General features: G+C 39.3%; 1 protein-coding gene across 1 annotated transcript in view; it reads left to right on the top strand.

The window, feature by feature from the left end:
- The window catches only part of Col8a1 (collagen type VIII alpha 1 chain), a 126,713-nt gene that overhangs the window by 50,284 nt on the left and 51,426 nt on the right, over window positions 1–25,003 (top strand). The window lies entirely within an intron of this gene.

The following is a 25,003-nucleotide window of genomic DNA, read 5'->3' as shown; positions in this document are numbered from 1 at the left end:
GGTTTGAGAATCTTCCAGCACCTAGGGGAATCCCTAGCTTGAGAAGTACAGAATTCCAAAACTGAGAATTATAAATTCTCACTGATGAAGCATAATGAAAATCTTTAGATACATAAGATTGCTTACAATTCTATCTGCGAAGGATTGTATATGCATGTGTGAGCACTTCATCCCTCATTAGTATGCCTCTTCATACAAAACTGGTTCTTTCCTTGCTGATAGCAAGTACTTTCTTTATAAACTACAACTGCAAACATTCTTGTAAAAGAAATAGCAAAAACTGATATCAGAAAAAGAGCGAGAATAAGCAATCAAGTCACGGTTCAAAAATAAATTTAGTAAGCTTGTCACTAGGCCACTTAGTTATGAAGAAAGATAAAAGGGGAGGAAGCTGCCACTCCACACTGGTAGAGCTTACAACCTAGTTGGAGGAAGAAAATCTATATAATTTCCTTTTTTGAAAGATACAATAAGAGACTAGCATGTATCTCAGTAGTCCAATATTTGCCTACTATAAATGAGGCCCCAAAATAGATCCATAGCACTGGAGAAAAAAATGTACACAAATGGCCCCTAATCTATGTTTCCATCTTATTTTCACTTTGTGTGTTTATTAAAGCACGTTTATTGACTATGATGATGTGCCTCTGCTACTAATGTACATTCATAGAAACAGATACAACTTTCTGTACACCCTTTCCTACTGGTTATATGCTATTGTGCTTCCAGCTCTTAAAAAACAAAGTAACAATAGAGTTACTTGACCCACAAAATTCAGTTTCACATAGAATCCCCAGGTAATTCTAACACAAAGCCAGGTTTTAGAACTGCAAGTTTATTTGTTAATTTAGTAAATTTATAGTTCCCTTGCTATGGATTAAAGAGGCCTTAGAGGGACCAACTTTCATCATTTCTATAGGCAATTTGTATTTTCCATTCACAACTGCTGATTTATGTCATTGGAAACCCTTCACAGTAGCAAATAAAGAATCCTTTGTATTATTTCTTTCTTTGGATTTTCATGTGCTTTCTCTTGAACTAAAGGGCAGCATCAGAGTTATCAAGAAGATCCTGCAAACCACTTGATTTTATTTATCCTGTCTTTCATTGTAGTTGAATTATTTGCACACACTTATATGAGAATCTTGGTTTTCAGGAATTCCAATTAAGCAAATTACAAATAGCAAAGTTTTTACCTTTTTCTTAAGTAGCTAGCAAATAAATCTATCATTGCCCTGGGGAGATGGTAAGATGTGAGAGGGAGGCTCATACTACAGCATTTTATTAAGACCTCAAGAGAGAAATCTATCACAGTACTGGTTGAGAGAAATACAATACAAGGAAGATCATTTGATACACATAAGTCTGTACAAGAAGAATGTGATATATGTTCCTAAAATGATAATATGTCCTAAGTTCATTTATTCATAATAAATAAGGAGACTTCATTCCTATGTGGGGAATCATAAACCCTGACCCCAATTATGATCCTTTGTGGGGGGACATAATGAACATAGTCAAGGTTGAACAAAACTTTCTTTATTCAATTCATTTAATTTTGTCATTTTGCCAATTTAGAAAAAAATAAGATGATAAATAGTGCTTGTTTTGAAATGTCAAAAATCATTTGCTCAGTTTGCTTTATATCTTTGTACTATCTTCCATTCTACCTTCAGAAATACCTTGGGCATTTTCAGAAAACATCTAAATTGTCTCTAACCATAAATACATTGATCTAAGGACTATGTAAATAAATTACTGTTGACCTGGGAAAACGTGTAGTCTCTATATACACTTCGGAAAAGAAAAGAGCAAAATAGGCTTGACCTCCCCATAACCCCACCTCACCCGCCTCCAAAAATCTACACATTTGTGTCTGTACCTGCCCTCCTCAGCACTAGAAAATCAGTGACAGCGTGAACTCTTGACAGTTGGAAAGGTTCTTCATCTCCAGCCTTTTATTTTCCTAACATAATCTTACTCGGAAAAGCAGGGGGTGCTTCTCAATGAGAATTATTCTCCTTTGCAGGGTAGATTCTTTTTCCTCTTTGTCTCCTTAACTAGAATCCAACTAAGACAAACTGAAAGTCTAGAGTCATTTTCTGAAACAGGACATCCGTACCTGAGGAAAATGAGAGGAAAACCGCCCAATCCTAAGTAGCATTCCAGCCTTAGAATTACAGACTTTCAAATACGTTTTCACTGATTGATGAGCATAGTGAACAATTCTGATTTCTTGGCTGGTTAGAACTTCTAGCATAGATTTCATAGCTACCCTCTCTGAAGAATGTGGATGACTGTCCTCCGTCACCTTCATGTGCATATTTTCGTGTCTCATCTAAATAACTGAGCCCTGTGTCTTACCATTTGTTTATTGGAATTGCTGAACAAAGAGACTCTCATATAAAGAGTCGGGAAGCAATTCATTGTACACAAGGACATTGCACCAGTCTTGTTACATGATAAAAGCCTTAAACTAGCTTATATGTGTGTTTCTTGAATAACTAACTTTCCTTGTTCTAAAACTATTTGGGTCAGCATATCATGGAGCAGACAATGGAGTAGGATAAAATAGGTTTTAAATAATAAGTGAAGGAAAAGAATTAATAGAGTAGAATAGTGACGTGGAGAGTTACAGGAAGGGGTATGATTGAGTGTGCACTCTGGCACAATGCACAACTGTTGTAAAGAGGCTGCTTCTTGGTTCCCGGATGCTCAGTCCTGAAATAATCACACAGAAACCATATTATTTAAATCACTGCTTGGCCTATTAGTGCTAGCTTTTAACTCTTACATCTTAATTTAACCTATCTCCATTAATCTGTACATCACCGTGAGGTCGTGGCCTCCCAGCAAAATTTCAGCATGTCTGTCTCCAGCAGTGGCTCCATGGCTTCTCCAAACACCTCCTTCTTTCTCCCAGCATTCAGTTCAGTTTTCCCTGCCTACCTCTATTCCCTGTGCAGGCACAAGACAGATTATTGATTAATCAATGATATTAACAGCATAAAGAGGGGAATCCCACATCAGAAGACAGGCCACAGATAGGGCCTTTCCTTCCATGGCAAGCATGATCAATTATTCTCTCTCATTCTCCCCTTCCTTTCCTCCATCTCTTTCTTTCTTCCTCCCTCACTCTCTCATTGTTCTCTTTCTCTTAGTCTCACCTTCTCCCCTATCTCAAGCCCATTATTGGCACAAAGGGTATCTTCTGTACTCCCAAGAGAAGGGTGGTAACACAGCAATCGCTAGAGAGGATCGCCACGCCTTTACTCCTTGGATGGTGGATTTTAAGTCTGAAGAAACTACCTGCTCTATATTAATGTGGACACTGGAGAGCTTCAAGCCTATGCAAGCTGACCATGGTCACTTTGTCTTTGCCTGTAAGTCTCAATCATTCATTGAGGAGCACACTGTCTTCCTGACAGGGGTGGCAGCTGTGCTCAGGAAGAGGCCACTGGGCTGTCCACTGCTTTAAATTTGGTTTCTAATCTATTGAAGAGGGGGTTAGACATGGAAAGGAATCTACATGATCAAGCCCAGGAATTACCCAACCTAGGGCATTTTCAGAGAAGTGACATAGTTAAAAGTCTTTATCTGCATGTAGAAGATCAATAAAATAACAGTTAACATTAATTGTGTACTCACTGTGTAGAGCACTGCTCTAAGACTTGATGTTCCATATTTTTAAATCTTTTCAATAACTCTCAGATAGATATTTCTGTTTTATGTATGTAGTAACAGAAAAGACAAATTACTACTGTCCAAATAACAAAGCTTATAAGTGGCAAAGTTGAGATTTAGACCCTAAAATTCCCACCCCAGAGTTCCTCACTCTACTGTGAATGCCCATACCCACTTGCTTCAGCCTTTACCCTTCCACACCCCTCTCAGGCACCGCCATTTGTGACTTCCCTTTTCTTCCATTTGGCCTGACTTGTCTTCTAATAAAAAAGGAGGGAAAGTTAAAAAGAAAAATCTCCGAGGGTTATTTGTATGCTCCTACATCACTTATACTCTCTTCTCAAAGACATGTCATTTAATGTGGTGAGCAGACATCTGAGGATACACTGGGCAAACCCAATCCTAGAACTGGAAACTGAAGAAGATGCCAGATGCTTCGAGACAGTCTGTGGTCAGAGTCATAGCTCAGGAAGAGTGTCTCTCCCCAATTCCCCATTTCTCCTTCATTACTGAGTCTCAATTCCCTTTTGCCCACATCAAAAGCCAAGATGCTCACTTCTCCACTTGGCCCATTGACTTGCCCTGCCAGAAAACACCAGCCTGAATTACTCTGATGATAAAACCTTCCGCCTGAGCCTAGAGCCCACTTCCTCAGCCCTTCTTTGATCTCTTTAGAATTTTTCTTTTTCGGAAAAACCATACTGGCAAGCACACCAAACTCTTTCTACATACTTGGGATTTTACAGTGGCTTTTTTGGAACTCTCTTGGATTTTACATGTCAGTCGATCTCGCCTGGACAGAACCCCACAAAGACCTGCTGACACCTCACGGCACAATTTCACAAAATGTTCTAGGAAAAGATAATTTTCTAATTATAACACCAAATTCTGCTTAGGAAGGCATTTTCCGACCACTCCATCCCCAGCGGTGGAGTAGTCTGAGGGTGAAATTAGACCCAGGGCACATAGTTTCTTTTCCTTTCTCCCTGTCTAATTCGTTCTTTTCTTTCTTTGGGGGGGGTATTAGAAATGTTGCCTAGAAAAATAAACTTTGCTGTACAAATGCCCATAGAGAGTACACTCCCAAAGAAACGTTATTTTTCTCCCATTCACACCTAAAAGCAATGGTCCAGGCCCATCTTCTGCCTGTTGGATCAGGACCCCAAAGGAACACAACCTGCCGATTTTACCTCCTTGGCCTTTTCTACTCTTTCTGCCCCTCAGCCCTCAGATCTTAGTTGATAGTTACTTTCAGATTAGCTTTTCGTAAAATACTCTCAAATAGGGAACCAAATAGTGCTTATTAGAGCCAGGGAAATATGACAGGATATGCAGAAAGGATAGTTGATGGGTGTCTGAGTGTAGCTGGATAAGGGTGAATTCACAGAAACTTCAAAACAGCTAGTAGAGGTGATCTTGAGTATTCCTAACATAAAGAAATGATTTACTTCTCAGATGATAGCTATATTAATCATCCTGATCTAATCACTATCCTCTGTTTACATAAATTGAAACATTACACTGTACCCCATAAATATGAACAATTAGTGTGTACCAATTAGAATGTTATATATATATATATACACATATATATGTATATATATATATACATTGCATATTTGGTGTGTACATATATAATGTATGATAGTATTGTATGTCCCTTCTCTGATTCACTATATCAATGTTACCCAGCTGTGGCCTGTGGATTTTCTATATCCAGGAACCAGAGGTGAGAGATTGAAGAAATACCTAGACGCTTCCTGTGTACAGAAAGTTTAAGCACCTGTGCTCTATAAAGAGTTCAATGTCGTATTCCACCCTCCTTTGGCTCTTCCCATCTTTTCACGACACTAGTGATCCACCTGTTGAATGTCTACATAACTTCAGTCAGAACAAGGACATCACTCTCTAGCTTAAATAGGTACTAATAAGTATCTACTCACCCAAACAGAAGGAAATATTTAAGAGCTATTTTTTCTCTTAAGGAATCCTCAGTACAGGAATTAGTCTAGTTTCACCTTTAAGAGAAAACCCCCAATAAAGCACATTTATATTAAGAATTTAACTTTTAAAATTATAGCCATAACTTGGGCTGGGGAGAAGACTCAGTGGTTAGAGAACTGACCACACAAGCATCGGGACAAGAGTTCAAATCCCCAGAATCCACGTATGTCCTTGGGTGGCAACCTGCCTGCAGTTTCAGCCTCCAAGGGTGAAGAAAAGGCTCTCAAGAACAAACTACCTAACAAAACCAGCCATTCTGATGAGCTCTTGGTTGATTTCGAGACCCTGCCTCAATAAATCAAGTACAAATGCAATGGAGAATGATTCCCAGCATCAATCTTGGGCTTCCACTTCCACTTGCACACACATGCGTGTGTACCTAGACAAGTGGTTCCTTCCTGATGCTATGACCTTTAATACAGTTCCTCATGTTGTAGTGACCCCAACCATAAAATCATTTTCATTGCTACTTTATAACTGTAATTTTGCTACTGTTATGAATCATAATGAAACATAACCTGTGTTTTTGATAGTCTTAGGTGACCCCTGTGAAAGAATTGTTTAACACCCCAAAAGGGTCATGACCCAAGGTTGAGAACTGCTGACGTACATTCATGGCAACCACACATGTGTGTCAACATACATGAAAAAAATCTATATAGGTACATGCCACCTTACATATCAGAATGGAAAAAGAAAGCTAAATACAGAGTTTGACTTTCTAAAAACCTATATCTAAAAAAAAGCTCATGTATCTGATCATATAGCTCTTATGGCCACTCTATCTGAGCTGCACTGTTACTAGCAATGTTCTGAACAGCAGCAGAAGCATTGCCAATGACTAAAGATGAGTTTTATTCTTGCTTCTTAAAGATTTTCTTTCTTAAAGAAGGTTTAAAGCACAAAAGACTTTGCATACAAAATCTAAAGAATAAGGAAACGTTTAAAAAAACATAAGAAAGTTCCTTCTAATTCTACAGGCTGCTCCCTCTTCTCCAGTGTGAGGAGATGAGCAGGTCATATTTCAGGATAATATGTCTCTTTTAAAGATGAGCATCTACTTGTTAAAATGTCATTTAGCTTTGTATTTTGCAATGAACGTACATGTGTGTTTCTACGTGCACACATATTTAATTCACTGAAAAAAAAGTTTTGAAACAAACACAAAACTCTAGGTTCTCTGCTAAACTAAAAGATGACTTGGGAATCCCTGAACTAGTGGTAACACTAAGGTTGTCATCAGTAGAACTGGGAGATTTCCCAGATTCCAGACTGGGCTTCTCACCAAATATTCTCTCTCCTCACTCCACCCACATGACAAGTGGCACATGAAGAGAAGCAGTGGGCAGGCTGTGACTGAGTGAAAGTCACAAGTAAGTGAATGCACTAATTCTGTCCCCATTAGCCAACAATACAAGCATTAAAATGCAGAAATAATAAAAATATCTTCAAGTTAAAGATAGTTATGTCTGAATAAAAGGGACATTATTAAACTAAATTTCCAGTGTCCTGTAAACAAAATTTAAAGTAACACTGAATATACAGAAGCTAAGGAAATTCAAGCAAACCTTTACAAATGTAACCCATTTGGGCAGTCACTGTCGGTAGACAAGGTTAGTCTGATGATGCTGTGTGCAGGATTGCTAACGTTGGCCCAAAACATGAGAGCCTGCTGTTTTTCTTATCATCATCAAGATTTTTACTCCTATCTTATGAGTGAGACAATAGATAGCTGTCAACATCCATACTAACTCTGAGATAAACTTAACAATGACAACCAGGCTATATATGAGTCCAGGACTTCTGCTTCTGCACTGACAGAAATCTGGTAACTCTTAAGTGTTGAGTCATAATTTCTTGATGAATTAGGCAAATGTGAGGTAGAAGAAAAAAAATCTTATTTTCATGATGTAATTGCTGGCCCCACTTCAGGGCATTACCTACAAAGGAGAAAGTTACCATCTTAACTTTCTGTAAATATCAACAGACAAGTCTGTCCTCAGACAGATAATTGCAAGGCTTTCGAGAATATTCTTCCATTTGCCAATCTAGCTGCCGGGTTGTTTGCTTGCTTTCCTTATTCTCTTACAAACGAAGTTATTTACTTTTTTGATTAAGAAGGAGACAGTTTGAAAGCCTGGGAAAGGAAATAACGCACCAGAGGGGGAAAATAGTAAGATAGTGATCCCCCAGTTAAGGAGAAAGAGAGAGAGAGAGAGAGAGAGAGAGTTGTACTGTAGTCTAAACTGCAGGGCAAGTGGGTCACTTTGGTAGAAACAACTCCCAGATTCACCATATGATTAACTGTTTTGTTTTCAGCCTTCTAAAAACACTCTCTTCTCTTCTCAGGGCCTTTTCCCTTCACCCTGACTCCCTTTCTATTTAAAAAAAAAAACACACACACACACACACACAAAAAAAAAACTCCTGGGATTCTTTGCACATCTGCAAAATCAATGTCAGTTCCAGGTTGCTTATTCCTGTATTGAACCAGTCTGACCAGTCTGACATCCATCCCCAGAAGAGAAAGCCAGTCCTCACCAGACAAACAAATGGAGGTGACCTAATACCTAGGAGACTCTGGCAGAGAAATAGCAAAGGAAAAGTTTGCCAGCCTGTCTGGTCCTCAGACCATGAACAAATGCAACCACATAAGAGCTCAGTGATAAACTGATAGGATCGTGAAAAAAAATCAGGTGAATTTAACTTTCAGAGTACCAGGAAACGCTCTAGGATAGAGAGAATCATAGGATAGAACTAAGTAGTAAGAGTCTTATTTTGGTAATTTTTTTGGAGGGGGGTAGTCATCAAAGTTGGAATAATATTTTCCAGCTGTCCATCTCCCTAATTATGATTTATGTCTCCCAACCAGGGTTAGTGGGGAAAATGGCATTTTGATGTTATCAATAAATAGAAGCAATGCTTCTGGTCTGTGACTTTCTTTCCACTAGTAAAAATACTTGGGCCTTTCAGGGTTTTGTTGACCTCTATTAAATTCAGGTAAACTTGGAAGTGAACAAAGCAGAAAACCTGTTCTTGTTGGAAGAGGATAAAGTCATACTTTGGAATAAGATTTTTAAAGGTTAGGAGAAAATGCATTTAGAGCCATTTGTGTGGAAGAAACCACAATCAGATCTTACTGTCCCCACCAAGGCTATGAAGAATTGTTTGTGACTGTTAAAATAGTTTTTTTTTTCTTTGATAGAGAGAGAAAAAGTCCGAATAATTCCTGGAAACCCTACCTCTAAGATGGCATTCTTGTGAATTGAGGATAAAGGCATCAGCTACATGTGGAGTACATTTCCCTGTTTAACATTGATTTGTTTAAAATTGAGGGGAAAACCACTTGGCAAAACACACTGGCCAAGGCAATGGCAGAAGTCATTCCAGTTTATCCTGATTCCTCCCCACGGTTCAGCCCTCAGCTGACTGGACCGGACATCCGGACCAAGACTGTGAGTCCTGAGTCCTGAATTGAAAACCAACCAGTCGGGGGTACCTAAAGAATGCCACTTTCTTTTGGCATGTGAACCCCAGCATTGGCTTTTGTCTCATATCTTCAGAGAGGACCTAAGGAGAAACATTTAGCAGCTTCCTAGAAACAAGACAGATGTTTCTAAGCGCCTCATCAGCGGTTGGTTTATGAAGGATCCCATAGCCTTCATGAGAGTTCACAGAAGGGAATCTAGGCATAGAGCTTTCCAAAAGTGACCCGCTCCTCTGGTTGGCTAGATTACCCTTGGCTTTAACTGCCAAAGATCCGAAGTCCCTGAATGGCCTCAGCTTGGTGCTAATAATGACGGTGATCACTCAGATAGGATCATTTAGATGTAGCTGTGGCTCAAATGTAGAGAAAACAGAAACTGGGGGAAACTTGTCCTACCTGAAGCAGAAGACACGAACAAGAACTCTGATAATAGCAGGTCACGCTGTGGAATTGTTGCTCTGGAATCTGAGGCCCTGCTCAGCCAGGGCTTCACATAGGCATTAGTTACACACATTGGAAACTACAATATCGAGCTGTAACAAGATAAGACAGGAAATACTGGCTTTGGCTCACAGTTTCAGAAGGTTTAACCCATCATGGCAGGAAGACACGGTAAAGCAGTCCTTCCATCCCTGCAACAGTGTGTAATGGAGGTTATTCACCCCATGGTGAGCCAGGAAGCAGAGACACCAGAACCGAAGGCCAGACTATAACCTACAAAAGCTTACCTCTCTCTGTCAATGAGACACCACCTCCCTTAAGGCCCCAGTCTCCTGAAATAGTGTCACCGCAGAGAAGACAGGCATTCGAAGTCTGAGCCTGTGGATGTCACTGCCATATTCTAATCATAACAACAAACATGCCAGTTAATTCTGATTACAGTCCTGAAAGTTCCCTATTATTGTCCCCATTTCAGAGATGAGGAGAGTAAATAACAGAGAAGTTCTATGATATGCCCAAGTACATACAGGTGGTTATAACAGAGCTAGAATAAACATCAAGAACAACCCCGCCTCCATCCAGGTCTAGTAAGGTGAGCATCCAAACTGCCTAGGCTCCCACAAAGCCAGTACGTGCAGTAAGATCAAAAACCCATTGCCATTGTTCTTGAGTTCTCAGTAGTCCTCATTGTCCGCTATGTTCAGAGAGTCCGGTTTTATCCCAGGCTTTTTCAGATCCAGGCCAGCTGGCCTTGGTGAGTTCCCGATAGAACATCCCCATTGTCTCAGTGTGTGGGTGCACCCCTCGCGGTCCTGAATTCCTTGCTCGTGCTCTCTCTCCTTCTGCTCCTGATTTGGACCTTGAGATTTCTGTCCCGTGCTCCAATGTGGGTCTCTGTCTCTGTCTCCTTTCATCGCCTGATGAAGGTTAATATTCAGGAGGATGCCTATATGTTTTTCTTTGGGTTGTCCTTCTTATTTAGCTTCTCTAGAATCACTAATTATAGGCTCAATGTCCTTTATTTATGGCTAGAAACCAAATATGAGTGAGTACATCCCATGTTCCTCTTTTTGGGTCTGGCTTACCTCACTGAAGTAATAAGGGCAGCGGCGGGGCTGCGTCCCCAACACCCCAGCCGCCTGCCCGGCTAGCTTATGCCCGAAATAACAACACACAAACTGTATTCATTTAATCACTGCTTGGCCCTTCTGCCCTAGCCCTTACTGGCTAATTATGGTATCCCGATCAACCCATCTCTAATAATCGGTGAGCACCGGTCTTACCGGGAAGATTCTAGCCTAGTCCATCCTGGGTCGAGCTTCATGGCGTGTGTCTGCCTGGGAGCTGGGAGTATGGCATCTCCCTGAGGCGTCTGCTCCCGAGAGCAGAGCGGTGGAGTCTCTGAGCTCACTTCCTCTTCCTCCCAGCATTTTGTTCTGTTTACTCCACCTACCTATGTCCTAACCAATAAAATGGGCCAGGGCAGTTCCTTTATTAGACAATGACCTTCCTCCATCACCTCACGCAGGATAGTGTTTTCTATTTCCATCCATTTGCATGCAAAATTCAAGAAGTCCTTGTTTTTTACTGCTGAGTAATACTCTAATGTGTATATATTCCATACTTTCTTCATCCATTCTTCGATTGAAGGGCATCTAGGTTGCTTCCAGGTTCTGGCTATTACAAACAATGCTGCAATGAACATAGTTGAGTATATACTTTTGTTGTATGATAGGACATCTCTTGGGTATATTCCCAAGAGTGGTATTGCTGGGTCCAGGGATAGGTGGGTGGTCCTTGGACTTCCCACAGGGCAGGGAACCCTGATTGCTCTTTGGACTGACGAGGGAGGGGGACTTGATGGGGGGGGAATGGGAGGCGGTGGCGGGGAAGAGACAGAAATCTTTAATAAATAAATAAATAAAACAACCCCGCCTTCCTATTAAATACTTCTCACTCCCCATAGCTTCTTTAACTTTTAAGATGCAACTAGACTAGGGTATATTTCTTCTCTTCCTGCTGCTCCAGGACCTTACGAGATGCCAGGTGCTTCTTCAAGAAATAGACCAAGGAAGAGAGAAACCAGTAAAGCAAATGCTTGTTAAATGCCAATTGGTTTAGCACCTCCTAAAACAGGATCCATGAGCTTCTATGGAATAAAGTTATAAAGTCTTCTAGCAAGGTTACTTGAAACCTCCAGCAATAGGCTCCGCAGTGCTTTCAGCCACTGATCCTAGGCCACGGGGCAGCCTTTTGTGAGCTAAGCACCCTGCCAGATGGCTGCTATGAGCTCCATTAAATCCCCTCTTAAGGACCACTGGTATTGTTTGAATAAAGTTGCCTCTGTTACTATTACTTTACTTACCATTTAAGAGTATTACAAACCCTGGGAAGAAAATACATTTTAAAAAAATTTAGCAGTGTTCTATTAAATAAATATCATCATGCAACATGTCCCAGACTGGCCACAAGGATTAATCTTATTAAGGAAAATTGTTCTTATGTAACCTGGTTTGCTATATAAAAAACAGAATCCTGGAAACTTGTGACTTTGATGAGAGGGGAGGTGCAGAAGAAGGCAGCCTGGTCCTATGTTCAGGTAAAAAGCTAAAATAGTCTAACCATAGATGTACTAAGACAACAAATCCAGTCTTTCCCATTATAAATAGGGGCCCCTGATATCTTTCCCTAGGCATGTCTAAAACATATGTGTTTATGATCAATGTATCAGAGACTATCACCACACAATTGTGATTAGAAAACAGCTCTTTTCCTTCCATCTTTCTTTCCTTTCTGCTTTTTTTTATCTACACCATCTGTTTTTGACTCAATACTCCTTTGACTTTCTAAACCTTGACCCACCTCGATTTCAATACACAGTATTCTATTTCCCCCAAGGGTGCCCTTTGCTATGGAAGGAAAGCAAAATCATTTGAACCAGGTGGCCAGGAGGAGGAAGACATTTCTAAAGTCCATCCCTTGAGGAAACGAATGACTCATTTAGGTGTCTAGTGTTTCCTAAAATTTCAACAGAAGTAATGAAGAAATAGGATAGGAGGAATGGACCTTTGCTTTGGAGCCTTACAGTAAGTTTAAACCCATTCTGTACCTCCAAGCCACCTGTGAGTGACTCCGTTTGCATTCTTTGGCAATAATCCTAGAAATATATTTCTGTCCACCTCTCCATCATTCAACTTTCCACCTATTCTTCATCCTACCCAAGACGGACTGTAAAGTTCAGCAAAGAAAAGAGCAGGCGAAGCCTTTTCTCTTAAGGAACTTGTGAGTCTACCAGAAAATCACATGATAAATAGGAAAACAGACTATAGCTTGGAGAGGAAGTCGCAGCCACTTTACATGGGGGAAGGCAGGGATGCTTTCTAAGGGAACAACAGCTTAGCTAACACCAGAAAAGGCTACATTTAAATAGCCTTTTAAATATGATTCCAAGCCTAAGAAATTGTAGATGGGAAGACCTTAGAGGACTCAACTGGCATGGTATATCTCCAGATCAGCAAGAAGGCACTGTTTTTCTAGAACAAGCTCAGAGCAGTCAGGTGTCAGTTGGATCTGGAGGTTCCCAGAGAACTTTCTAAACCAAGGGAATTAGTTTTATCTAAGTGCATTAGAAAACCATGGAAAGATTTGAGGGGAGAGGAGGGACATGATCTGACTCATAATTGCAATGAATCATGTGGCTTCTGGGGAGAGAACAAGAATGCAAACAGGAAAAATGTTTAAGAGACTGATGTGGTAAACAAATGAGAGTTGTGGTGACTGGCCCTAACCATGGAGTCCATCAGAGGTGCATTTATTAGTGAGATAATTGATAGAGTTGACAGACCTCGTGGTTGATTAAGTTATGAGGAATGGGGGAGGGTGCAACCTAGTCTGACTTCAGTAAGCAATACTGCCAATTCTTCAGAGTGGCTCCTTGTGGATGAGCAGAGTGAGTGCTCTTTTTATTCCATATTTTCTTGAAATATAAGGGAGTACTTATGCTTCCGGAATCTGTATCTGTCATCAGAGCTCAGCTTTTCAATGTACCTTTCTTGTGCATGTACCTCAGGACAAGCAAAACATCAGTTGGAGCCAGAGCTACATAAACTCATAGCAATGAGAAATAATTTTCCCTGGGATGCACAAAAATGAGACAATAAGCAAATTCTTGCCTTTTTATTTTTCATTCCTCTCAATGAAATGAGCAATTTAATTGAGCCATTAGTACATGAGAACACAAAAAGCAGGATTAGAGAGGTGACCTGAAACGTCTCATCTTAAAATCAACCGCAAGGCTAGTGGACTCTTGAATATTTTATCTTTGGAAAGTCTGTTATAGTTTCATATTTTATGGAGTCTGTAATAGGCTTGGGTCTTATGCTTTAACTCTCAGACTACCGCCATTAGTGTCATACATATTATACTGATATGATTCTTTGCAGCTCACAGTGTAAGAATTTGCAGTCAGCAGACCACTTATTAGGGCAACATCTATTGGCGTCCTAGTTAAAGCAGGTCATGCCACATCTCAGTTTATCATACTCTGTCACACACAGGTTGGTAAATATAGGTGCAAAACAACATAAAATGAAATGTATGCTTCTTTTAATAGACTTTATTAACTGCAATTGATTGGTACATGAACATAGAGACTTCTTGGGCATTATAATTTTACACTGGTGAAGAATCCTGTTCTATAGCTTGTGAAAACTCTTCTATGAGGAACATCTTGAACAAGATCCCAGAGAGTTACACTGGAAAACATCGCTTCTAAAACAAAGTCTGTCTGAATGATTGGAAGCAATTGGCGAACTAAGTGACCATCTAAAGATAATGCATGGTCTCAACTGCCCACCCTCACTAGAAATTTTACATGCATGCCCTGAACTCCTTTACAGAAAAGACCTTAATAAACGATTAGCATTTCAACAATAATGCTCTGCTATCACTGCTGAGTCAAGTAGACTCCAGACTGAAAATGTAGCAGGTGGCTTGCAATAGTCCCAGAAGGTCTATTAGTAAGTGGCAGAAGGTGCAACTGTAGTCAATCATTTGCATTTCTTTGCATGACATTTGAACCTAGGAAAAGAAGTATTTTCCTAACCTCCTGGAGCAGAATGCTTGACCTCAGAGCTCCCTGTGTGCTCCTTTTTTGTCTCAGGCCTCATGACTACAAATGCTATTATTAGTCATAAGACTACTCAGGGCCTTTTAAATTCCAGTCATGCTATTTGGCTCTCTGACCTAAGCCTAACAGGAAATTCAAAATCCTAATTATTTCCAACAGGTCTAATTCCTTAGCATTGACTTTGAATTTTCTCACCTCTGTATGCAACCAGAAGCTATGGTAAATGTTAGTGAGGTTGTGCTGTAAAACTCTTCACAAACAGGAGCGTTTTTCCCAGAGGAAAGAGCATAAGTTTGTGTACTGTCTACCTGGGAGCTGAATCGCAATTTGTCATTGGTAGACTAAGTGATCTTAGGGAAGCTATCACATCTGTTTAGTGTAATAAATAGAAAATGTTGCTTATGAACTAGAAAGGGACCCCAGTGACAAAAAAAGGGGGGGGCTGTAGGGAGACAGACAATAAATAAAAATGGAAAGAGAGATAATGGGAAATGGGGGAAAAGGTGGAAGGCAGGGAGTTACAGGGAGAGGGAGAGAATCAACCAATCTGGAATATTCATGAAAACCCTATGTGGAAATCTATTGCTTTGTAAGCTAATTCAAAAAGTAAGTCTTAATTAAAAAGGAAATATTTGTCCGAAACAGTGTACAAATGATACACTTCACAAATAAAATTCAGCACTAAGCAAGTGTCAAATATCTTTATAGACACCATTCATCTATATTCATCTCTATAAAAGGAGGAACTAACTAAACATCACTTGCCATTTCTAACTATGCTCACTGGGTCTTCCAAGTTGACACTTGCTTTAAGCTAGATCAGTGTTGGCGCTCATTTGTGAATATCTACATTGTTAATCTTCATTGTTAGAATGGTAATCATAATCATCTATTGTTCTCAGAACTAGGCCTGTCTTTAACAGTTTTGGTAACACAGACATCTTACAGGTATACAAAGATCACTGAGAGGACCTCTGTAATAGAAGGACCTGGCCGCCTCCCGCCCAGCTAGCTTAACCCCCAAAATAACCATACAGAAATTGTATTAATTTAAACTCTGCCTGGCCCATTATCTCTCGTCTCTTATTGGCTAACTCTCACATCTTGATTTAATCCATTTCCATTAATGTGTATCACCATTTGGCTGTGGCTTACTGTCATGAGTCTAACTAGCGTCTGTCTCAGGCAGGAGAATCATGGCGTCTCCCTGTCTCCGCTTTCTTCCTCCCAGAATTCTGTTCTGTCTTCCCCACCTACCTGAGTTCTGCACTATCAACTAGGCCAAGGCCGTTTCTTTAATAACCAAAGAAAACAACACAAATACAGAAGGGCCTCCTACACCAGACCTCCAGACCTCCAGTTAAGTCTGCTGAGTTGTAGAATCTCTTTCATTTTTCTCTTACATTTATTTATCTATTTATTTTGTGTCTGGGTGGGGCACATGTCACAGTGTAGATGCCTTGGTGCATGTGTGGAAGTCAAGGGGCAACAAGTGGGAACCAGTTCTCACTTTCTACTTTGTGGATATTAGGGATGGGATTTAGCTGAAAGCCCCTTCACTCACTGAGCCATCTCATTGACCCTTTCCCATTTTCCAGACACCATATTATTACTGAACTAGCAGATACTTCTCTGCCAAAATCATAGCAAAGGAAGCAAGTGAATTGAATGTAGTTTTACTGAGTTCTGAGTTCTAATACTCAATGACACATAGGAAATTTTCAGGAAGAGGAAGATACAAGAAAGGTATAGACTCTTAGGTTTTGTGTTTCACATGTTGGTTTTATTAGTTCCATACACTGTATTCTCATGAATAGTTTCCTTATATGACTCTCTGCTAACTTGAAATTTTCTTTAAAGTGATAAAGTTATGTAAGGAGTGTAATGACACATAGGTCTTCAATAGGGAGCTTCAAGGGAATTATATTCATATACATATATCATACAAGCTGACATCACCAAGTTAGTGAGGCAACCTAAATTAAAGCAGTCTTTTCTACCTTTCTGAGCCATGGATGAATGAGCTGCTTCTTTGGTTAGTGAGAGAGCAGGAAAAACGAAAAAACTAGTCATGTGTCCAAAACCTAGGGTCTAGCACCAAACTGTCACTAAGAAGAGGCAATTGCGGTGTTTGGAATAAAAATAGATGGGAAAGAGGAACCTTTAGGTCAAGAACTTTAAAGGACAGTAAAGCTTCTGACAAACAAAAACTCACAGAAGTTCTCCATAAGGAATTACTTAGTCCCCAACCTCCCCTTTTTGGAACTTCTTGGTTTCTTGGTTATTATAGACTATGTAGAAGAATAAGAAGAGCAGGTTAGTCTTCCTAGGAAAGAGCCACCATTGACTATCTAATACCAAATGGTACTGGCTAAACACATAGAAGCAACACTTAATGAACTCAACAGGTCGTATTAAGCTTGTGGTGTGTGTGTGTGTGTGTGTGTGTGTGTGTGTGTGTGTGTGTAATAATAAGGAAAAAGAAGCCAGGAAGTTTAAAGAGGAGAGGAAAATAAGAAAGGGGTTGGAGTGAGGAGGGAGAAATGATGTAGCTGTATTTTAAGTAAAATAAAGTTTAAAATACATAGTTCGTAAAAAGGAGAATGAGAAGAGAGCAAAAAAGAGACTGAACAGAAGAGGACTCTTGAAGAAAAGAAAGGGCTTTAGGGATGAAAGGAATGGAGAGAGCATTCCCAAGCCATTCAGAACATAGGGAGTTACACAGCGATAACAGGAGCATGCCATCTCCCTTGCTCACCACCAGCTCCAGTACAGCTGGCTTCCTGCCACGTGGCATGGCTATTGGTCAAAAATTCTGAGCTGCTCAGATACATGGGAGTATGAGCTATGTAGCATAAGATAGAACAAACTGTCAGGACAGGGGTCAACCAGAGAGTCCAGAACATCTGCTTTGTGCTCAGGTCCCTCAGAGCCACCAAAGAAGTCTGAAGGTCAAGGCTGAGAGAGAGGAGGAGAAAGGCATGGAGATCCTTATAGGAAACAAACAGAAATGGCTTAAAACTGAGGTCATTTTGTTAAGGCAAAATACATAGACTTCTGATAACCTTAGCACAGGTGAAAAGACACATAACTCTGCAACCAGCATTCATTCTGCTTTCTTATCTGGAGTACGACTGAATTCAGACTTCCATTACTTAATTAGCTATTAGGTTTGTAACATTTTCTTCAAGTCAAACAGAAGATAGTTTTAAGGAATGGTGTGTCTTCTAGAGAAAGGGCAGGACAGGCCACACTGCTAAGGGAAAGGTGCCCCTATCATACCCAGCTACCTTCACACAAAACCTCTAAAAATATTGTAGCAGAAAGTTTTCTAGGAGGGAGTGACAAGCTTTAAAGGGGAAGGAGGAGAAAAATGACACTTACTGGATCATCACAGAAGAGCAAGATCAACCCTCCAAAAAACTCACATCCACTGACTGCTTTCAAAGCCCTACTTTTGACAATTGTTTCGGTGTTATATTTGTTTTAATTCTATAGTATTTAAGTTTGGGGAATAAAGGGAAATCTGGGTGTTAGCATAGTCTCAAAAGATTCATTTTTTTTAAGTTCACTGGGCATGCAAGGGAAGAAATACAACCGTATGGACAGAAGAGGTTCGTAGTTGCAGTTTTGCACACTGCCTTCCTCCTTGCCTAAAAGCTACTTGATCTTAAAAGACAAAAGCAAAAACACCTCATTTGGTATCAGTGATTTTGCAAAAATATTCAGGCAATAATTTACTGAAAAAAAAATGGAATATGTGAAAAAAACCAATGATAAATATATGTATTGTATGACCAAAAGTACTGAGAGAAATTATATTAAAAGTATTTAAATATTCAATAGAGAAATTCAAGTTGTAATTCTGAGGTTGTTGCTAGAGAAATCAGTAATAAAATGACACCAAGAACAAAAATAATGGCTATTAAGGGACAATAATTTCTCTTTGGACCAAAAGAACACTCGGACTATATCCATAGAACAGTTGAGTACTAAAGATGGTTATTACTATACAATTATTTGATCCATCATTTCATTTCAAAGGTAAAAAACAATTTCATTCTCCCACCATGATGTTTAGAGATAAATTAAACACACTGTTAAGAGCAAGTCAGTGGCCATCCAGGTCTTGAGGTCATCTTCCCAGGTTCGAGGAAACATAAATTCTGGAGCTCTTTAGTTTTCGTATGACCTAATCAATTCAAACCTGGCAGGTATTAGAGAAATGGAATATACTGACATGCCAATGTTTGTAGAATAATCCTCACTAAATCAACAATGAAATGACAATTCTAAGAGCTCTTCAACAAGTTTCTAATAGAAAGAAAAAAATACAGAGAACAAAGTTGGGAAGAGAAAAGAAAGATTATAAATAGACGTGAAATAGAAGTCCTGTATGTCTGAGGACAGGCCCGGGTGTGTGTTTCAGTTGTCTGTAGGGAAATGACTAGGTAGGGGGTGGGAGCAATGCCTGGTGTCCTCTCTGATTAAGAAAGGAGAGGAAATTAATTTAAATTACAAATAAAGGAATTTAAGTGAGATGGAAAGATTTTTTTCCCTGGCACCAAAGGCTTTATAAACCTTGGAAAAGATTCCGGGGGAGGTTTTCAAGTTCCTATCTGGATGTATTTACAATAAGAAAGATACCCATCAGCCTTGGGTGGCTGGAGCAGAGACGCAGGAATTTGCTCTCAGCTGAGCTTGGTAGGTGCAGTTCCATTTCTGTCAAGCCCAGTGCAGGCCCCAGAATGGCGAGTGGCATGGCTCCTGAGAACAACCCAAAGTAATCATTTCCTTGGAAAATCAATTGGCATCTGCTCGTTGGTTATAAGTGGAATGTACAATTATAATACATTCTGGTTTTTATTTTCTTTTTAGCCTGGTTTCCAGTGGAAAGAAAGGAGGCTTATGAAATCTCTCTGGCAGGCTGTACACTGCTTAATACATTTTCATTTTCCTTCTGCAGGCTGGTTACAACCAAATCTTTTAGAAAATAGTGGAGACCAAAGTAACAGTACATGAACCCTTCCAGTGCAGAGTGGGAAATACCCTTTTCCTCTTGCTTCAGAGGGAAGCTTCTTTCCTTCCTCATCAGTCTCTCCTTCCTTATCTTCAATACAAACTGTATTAAGTTTTTTGCAGAGTGAGAATTTCACTTGCTTCAGTTGCAGCTGAGAACAGCACCGGTTCTAGCACTTTGTAGCAAATCCTCTAATTGATTCTGTTTCTCTGTTTACACAGCTGTCCATCTGTTTGCCCATTGTTTTCACTCTACCAATTGTTTGGTTTTTATTGCGAGCTCCTAGAGGCAAGGTGTGGAGTCTGTTTCATTTACTTTATACAACACCGTGCACACATGTGCAGGTGGGACCGTTTGGTAACAATGGTGCCTGGTATGATTGAAAGTTAAAAAAAAAATACTGTGCATTGATTGATCAAAGCAGTAAAGAATGGACTCAGAAAGAGGAGTCTTTGTAATCTCCTGATTCACCTATGTGTAGGAGAATAAACAAAGAATAATTGATGCTGGGGATTGAATAGTGTGAGCAAGCAACTGGAAAGGCTAATAAATCGGGATTGGAAATTAAAAATAACAAAACAAACAAGATAGCATTTATTTAGGCATTTGCCCCCAAGCATGAACTTCCCATCTTTTGTGTGCAAGTCCCATCTTGTTGGGGTTCTCAGTTCAGACCACTGGTGGTCACTTGGGGCTATTGCAACTAGTGCCCCCACAAAAGACTGTAAGTTCACAGCATCCTGGTTGCCTTATGTCTTTGGTTTTAACCCATGGAAAGCTCAAGTCATTTTTACTAGAATTAGTATTTCCACCTTCCCACCCATCCTTGTAAAAATACCCTTCAATCTTCCCTTTATCTCTCAGCGGTCCTCACTCACCCAGAAAGACAGGGGTGAGTCACTCCACTTTGCTTGTTGGGTTAAAAATTCCATTTTTCCTTAGGGATCTTCAAAGTTGTGTTTTTAAAAGGACAGAATGACTAACAGAAATCTGTCCCTCAGGGTAAGCATAAGAAATGACATTTCACTTAATCTAAGAAATATTTTCTAGGCACCAGCTACGAGCCATTCACTGCGTTCCGGGGAGAATGAAAGGAATCTTAGCTTCTGTCTTTAAAATGTAGACAAGCAAGGGATAGAGAGATGGTTCTTTGATGAAAAGTGCACCCTGTTCTTCCAGAGGACCAGAGTTCTGCCTCCAGCGCCCACTCTGGGGAACTCACAACCACCTATAAATTCAGGTGTAGGGAAAACTGATGCCTTGAACCTCCATGAATACCTGTGTTGATATGCATAACCCATATATAGACACACTCACACATACACTACATACTCATATATGCACACACAGAGAGATACACATATTCATGATTGTACATACACAGATGTATATACATACATATTCATAATTAAAATACTAAAAGGTTAATCTTTAAAATGAGTGTGTATATATTATTTAAAGATTATATTAAGTGATAAAAATATATAACTTAATAAAAACACTAAAAATAAAAATGGTGCCATATTGTGGGAGTGTGATGAAGACTAAATCAAATATAAAGTATACCTAGTAGACAGAGCCTAGATATAAGACACCCTAATAAATAACAGCTCTCACTAGTATTGCTTGCTACAACTTCATTTATAACTACTTTGTAGAAAAGATTTTTAAAAGCAAATTTTACCTTAGGTAATAGGCAATTTAATTTCATTTTTAGGGGATGAAAAATTATCACATTCAAATAATAATAATAATAAAATTATCATCTAGAACACTGAAGTCAGTATGACCACACCAAAATTGGACCTCAACCACGCTTTGATGTCTGGAGTCTGGTTCTCATCCTGTTCTTGCTGGGATATTTCAAAGTCTTGGTCCCTTCCCAAGATCATAGAAAATCTTTTTCTCTCTCCCTCCTTCTCCCAATTCATGGTTATTTCACAGAACAGTAACAAGATAAATTTGAAATTTTTCACGTGTTTTGAAGGTACAAAAGTCAATTAAACCGGAATATGCCAACCTTTAACTTTTGAAAACAAATTGCTTAATAGATTATTGTAGGTAAGATATTTACATTTAATTAATTGATTACCAAATCAGTCATTGTCTAGACATTGTTAACTGGTCATAATGGAAATAATGAGATGACTTAAAGCAAAAATGTTAAAATACAGCTAGCTTAAGCCTAGAAATTTACATATTTTTATATTTTGATTCAGCTTAAGATTTGTTTTATATTGTCAAATATCTACATCCATAAAAGAAGACTTTATATCTTATTCCCTTTAACCATTTACAATTAAAAAGACATAATCTTTGTTTATTTTACCGTGTTATTTGGGTGGCTTCTCGCCGGCCTGAACCACCATTATATTCTTAACATTGTAGCCTATCTGAAGAGTTATTTCATTGTCTGCTTTTCTAAGAAAGTGTGTGCCTTTCTTATTCCCTAAGTGAAGATGGCATGCCCCCGGGAAATAACACATGTTGCAAAAAAGTGATGGACAGATGCACCAACAGTAAAAATATCTCAGGGAAACTTTTTGTCAAATATCAACACTTGAATTATAGTGAAGGTCATTTCAGATCCCAACCATGGAAGTCCCTCTCCTCTAGCCTTCCAAACTAAAGTCACCATTTCTCAAGTACATTTGCATTTTTAATAATTGATTCCACATTCCTATTGTCCCCATTTCAAAGTACTATAATCCAATCATGCCATATATACCTTAGAGATGCAAGTATTTTCCGTTTTTCCCAGATCAATCAGTGTTGGCCCCTTTGAACCTTATTACTGGAGTCATGAGACCATTGATGTGTTTTATAAGAAAGAGGAAATGAATGTCTCACTAATCATGCTTAAAAGAAAGCCAGCGATTTAGCAATCTAGATTCTTGTTAGTGGCTTAATATAACCCTAGAATGTCTTCCTTTCTTCTATTTATCAAGATTCAGTTGTTAATTAAGATTTGATCCTGTTCCAGTAGAAAGGAATTTCATAATATATAGCCTCGAGTTTCTGTTAATTAAAATGGTAATGGGCTCTTTCCGCTTCTAAACATTATATCAGTCATGGACTAAATCAATAGACTTTTCTATAGGAAAGAAAGACTGGCTTCCAGTAGCTTCAAGGTGCCTAACTCAATTTTTTTCCTAAGTTCATCCATTTCTCAAAAACTCAAATGTGCATTGCAATACTGTTTTGTAGCAGTATTAAGCAGTGGACATTGTTTTTGTTCTTGATGCCACTATGCATCAGTAAGGTGATATTTGGTATCCCTTGCAAAAGTTGAGATTTAGTACCTGAATGATGTTGATCGAATAAGACTGGGCAGTTTTGTTTTACTGATTCCTGGTTTGCCAAATTTTTCCTTCAGTGCTGTGCAAAAAAAAAATAGAATCTTTCATCTCCCTGTCTCTATTCATTTGTGGCACAGTTGTAGGATTAATTGAGAGAAGGCAGATAACACAATTAGCAAGGAACCGGCCCAAAGGGCACAATTATGTATCCCCTCTTTCTTCAGAAGCCATAAGAATATCATCAGCCTGCTTTATGTTGGAAATTCAAGTCTGGTTAGGAGAGGCTGTGTTGATATATGTATTGAAACCTATGTCTAGATGTCTGAGAAAATATTATATGCTTCCTGAAATGTTATGTCACAACTATAAATAGCAATTTAGAATAGCAATACACATTATGCTCAATGGTTTTATAGAACTAAATCTCAGTACTATAGAATCTTATGATCATAGATCATCCCTGGTTAGTGAAGCCCAACCCACAAGGCTCTTGTATCACACAATGCGTGGTCCCACAGGGAACAGTTCTCATTACACTTACCAAATGCAGTAAATATGCCACCTTATTCTAGATGTTTGAATTAAGCCAGTATCAAAAAACAAAATAATAAAATTAAAACAAAACAAGATTGATTTCAACGCTTATAATGATAAAAGAAAGTCTTTTTACTAAGACTTCTCCTTATCCAGTAAATAACCACATGTTCAACAGCAATCAAATATTGGTGAGAGATAAACATTCTTCATTTCAAAGCAAAGAGCCTTGCTGAATGGTGATACAGTTTCAAAAGTATGTGATCTGACGAGGGAGCTCTCATCATACTCCTGAAAAAATTTTACGCTGCTGTGATTTTGTTTGTGGGTTTTTCTTTTCTTCCAAATAGAAAGAATGTACTTAACTCTAATCAGAACCATCAAAGTCTTTTAAAATACCCATAGAGTTTAAAATTTCTGGCTTAAAAAGAAAATAAAGTGTTTAAAATCTCAAGTACTGGTTTTCTTTCCCTCTGAGTTCTGTGTTTCAGAATTGCAAGATGTGTTTATTTAGAAGGGGTCTAACAAGTATTTAAAACACTGCACCATGTGCCAGGCCCAGTTCTAATTACAAGAAGATGCTTTTGTCTAAAAGAAACAAGTTTACTGCCCCCCAGGTAGGGAACTAGAGGTTGGTATGCTGGTACCTGCCGGTAGTTCCTTGAGAGGCAGAAGCAGGAGGTGTAGAGGTTCAAGGTCATCCTCAGCTACTTAATGAGGTTGAGGCTAGCCTGAGCTATCTGAAACCCTGTCAAGGAAAGGAGAAAGAGAATGTGATTGGGAGGGGGAAGGAAAGGAAAGTTACTGGAAGAGAAGAAAGTTCATGTGAAAACAGACTTTAAGTGGATATGATGCACAAAGAAGGAAGTTCTAATGCTAGTGTAGGATTAAAGCAAGGTTAGAGATGCCTGAACATGAGTAGTTTATTTTAGTGCAGAGCAAGAAGGTCCTTTGGGAGGGAGTGATGTTCACACTGAGATTGAAATGAGTGGTCTTGGGGAAAGGATTCCTGGGTGAGGGGCGGAAGGAAGGCTGAACTGAGCTGACAGTGAAAGACTGATGTAAAGCTTCTGTGTGTGGTCTGAAGGTCATACTCGTCAGATGCCCATGTTCCAAAGGACCACAGCCTAGCACAGGGGACAGCCTCTTGTTCTTTCATAAACCAGCTTCAGAAGTTACCGAGTGTAGGGGCACACTCTCCAATGAGAGTATCTGTTATGAAGAGCAGTGAAGTTCTGAAACCTGGCTTCCGTGGGAAGGATCTCACATGCTCCGTGAATCGTCTGAATGGGGGAGATGGACGAAGTGTGTCTATCTGCTGGAGTTGTGACAGCACTGAAAGAAAATTTACACAAGTCACAGCCCACCGTGACCTTTTTGACAACTAACTAAGAACAACTTCTAAT

Source organism: Microtus oregoni, unplaced genomic scaffold (genome assembly GCF_018167655.1).
Source record: "Microtus oregoni isolate MIOR12 unplaced genomic scaffold, Mior012 000023F_ref0000262, whole genome shotgun sequence".
In the NCBI taxonomy this organism is placed as follows: domain Eukaryota; kingdom Metazoa; phylum Chordata; class Mammalia; order Rodentia; family Cricetidae; genus Microtus; species Microtus oregoni.
This window is presented reverse-complemented; position numbering and strand designations above follow the sequence as displayed.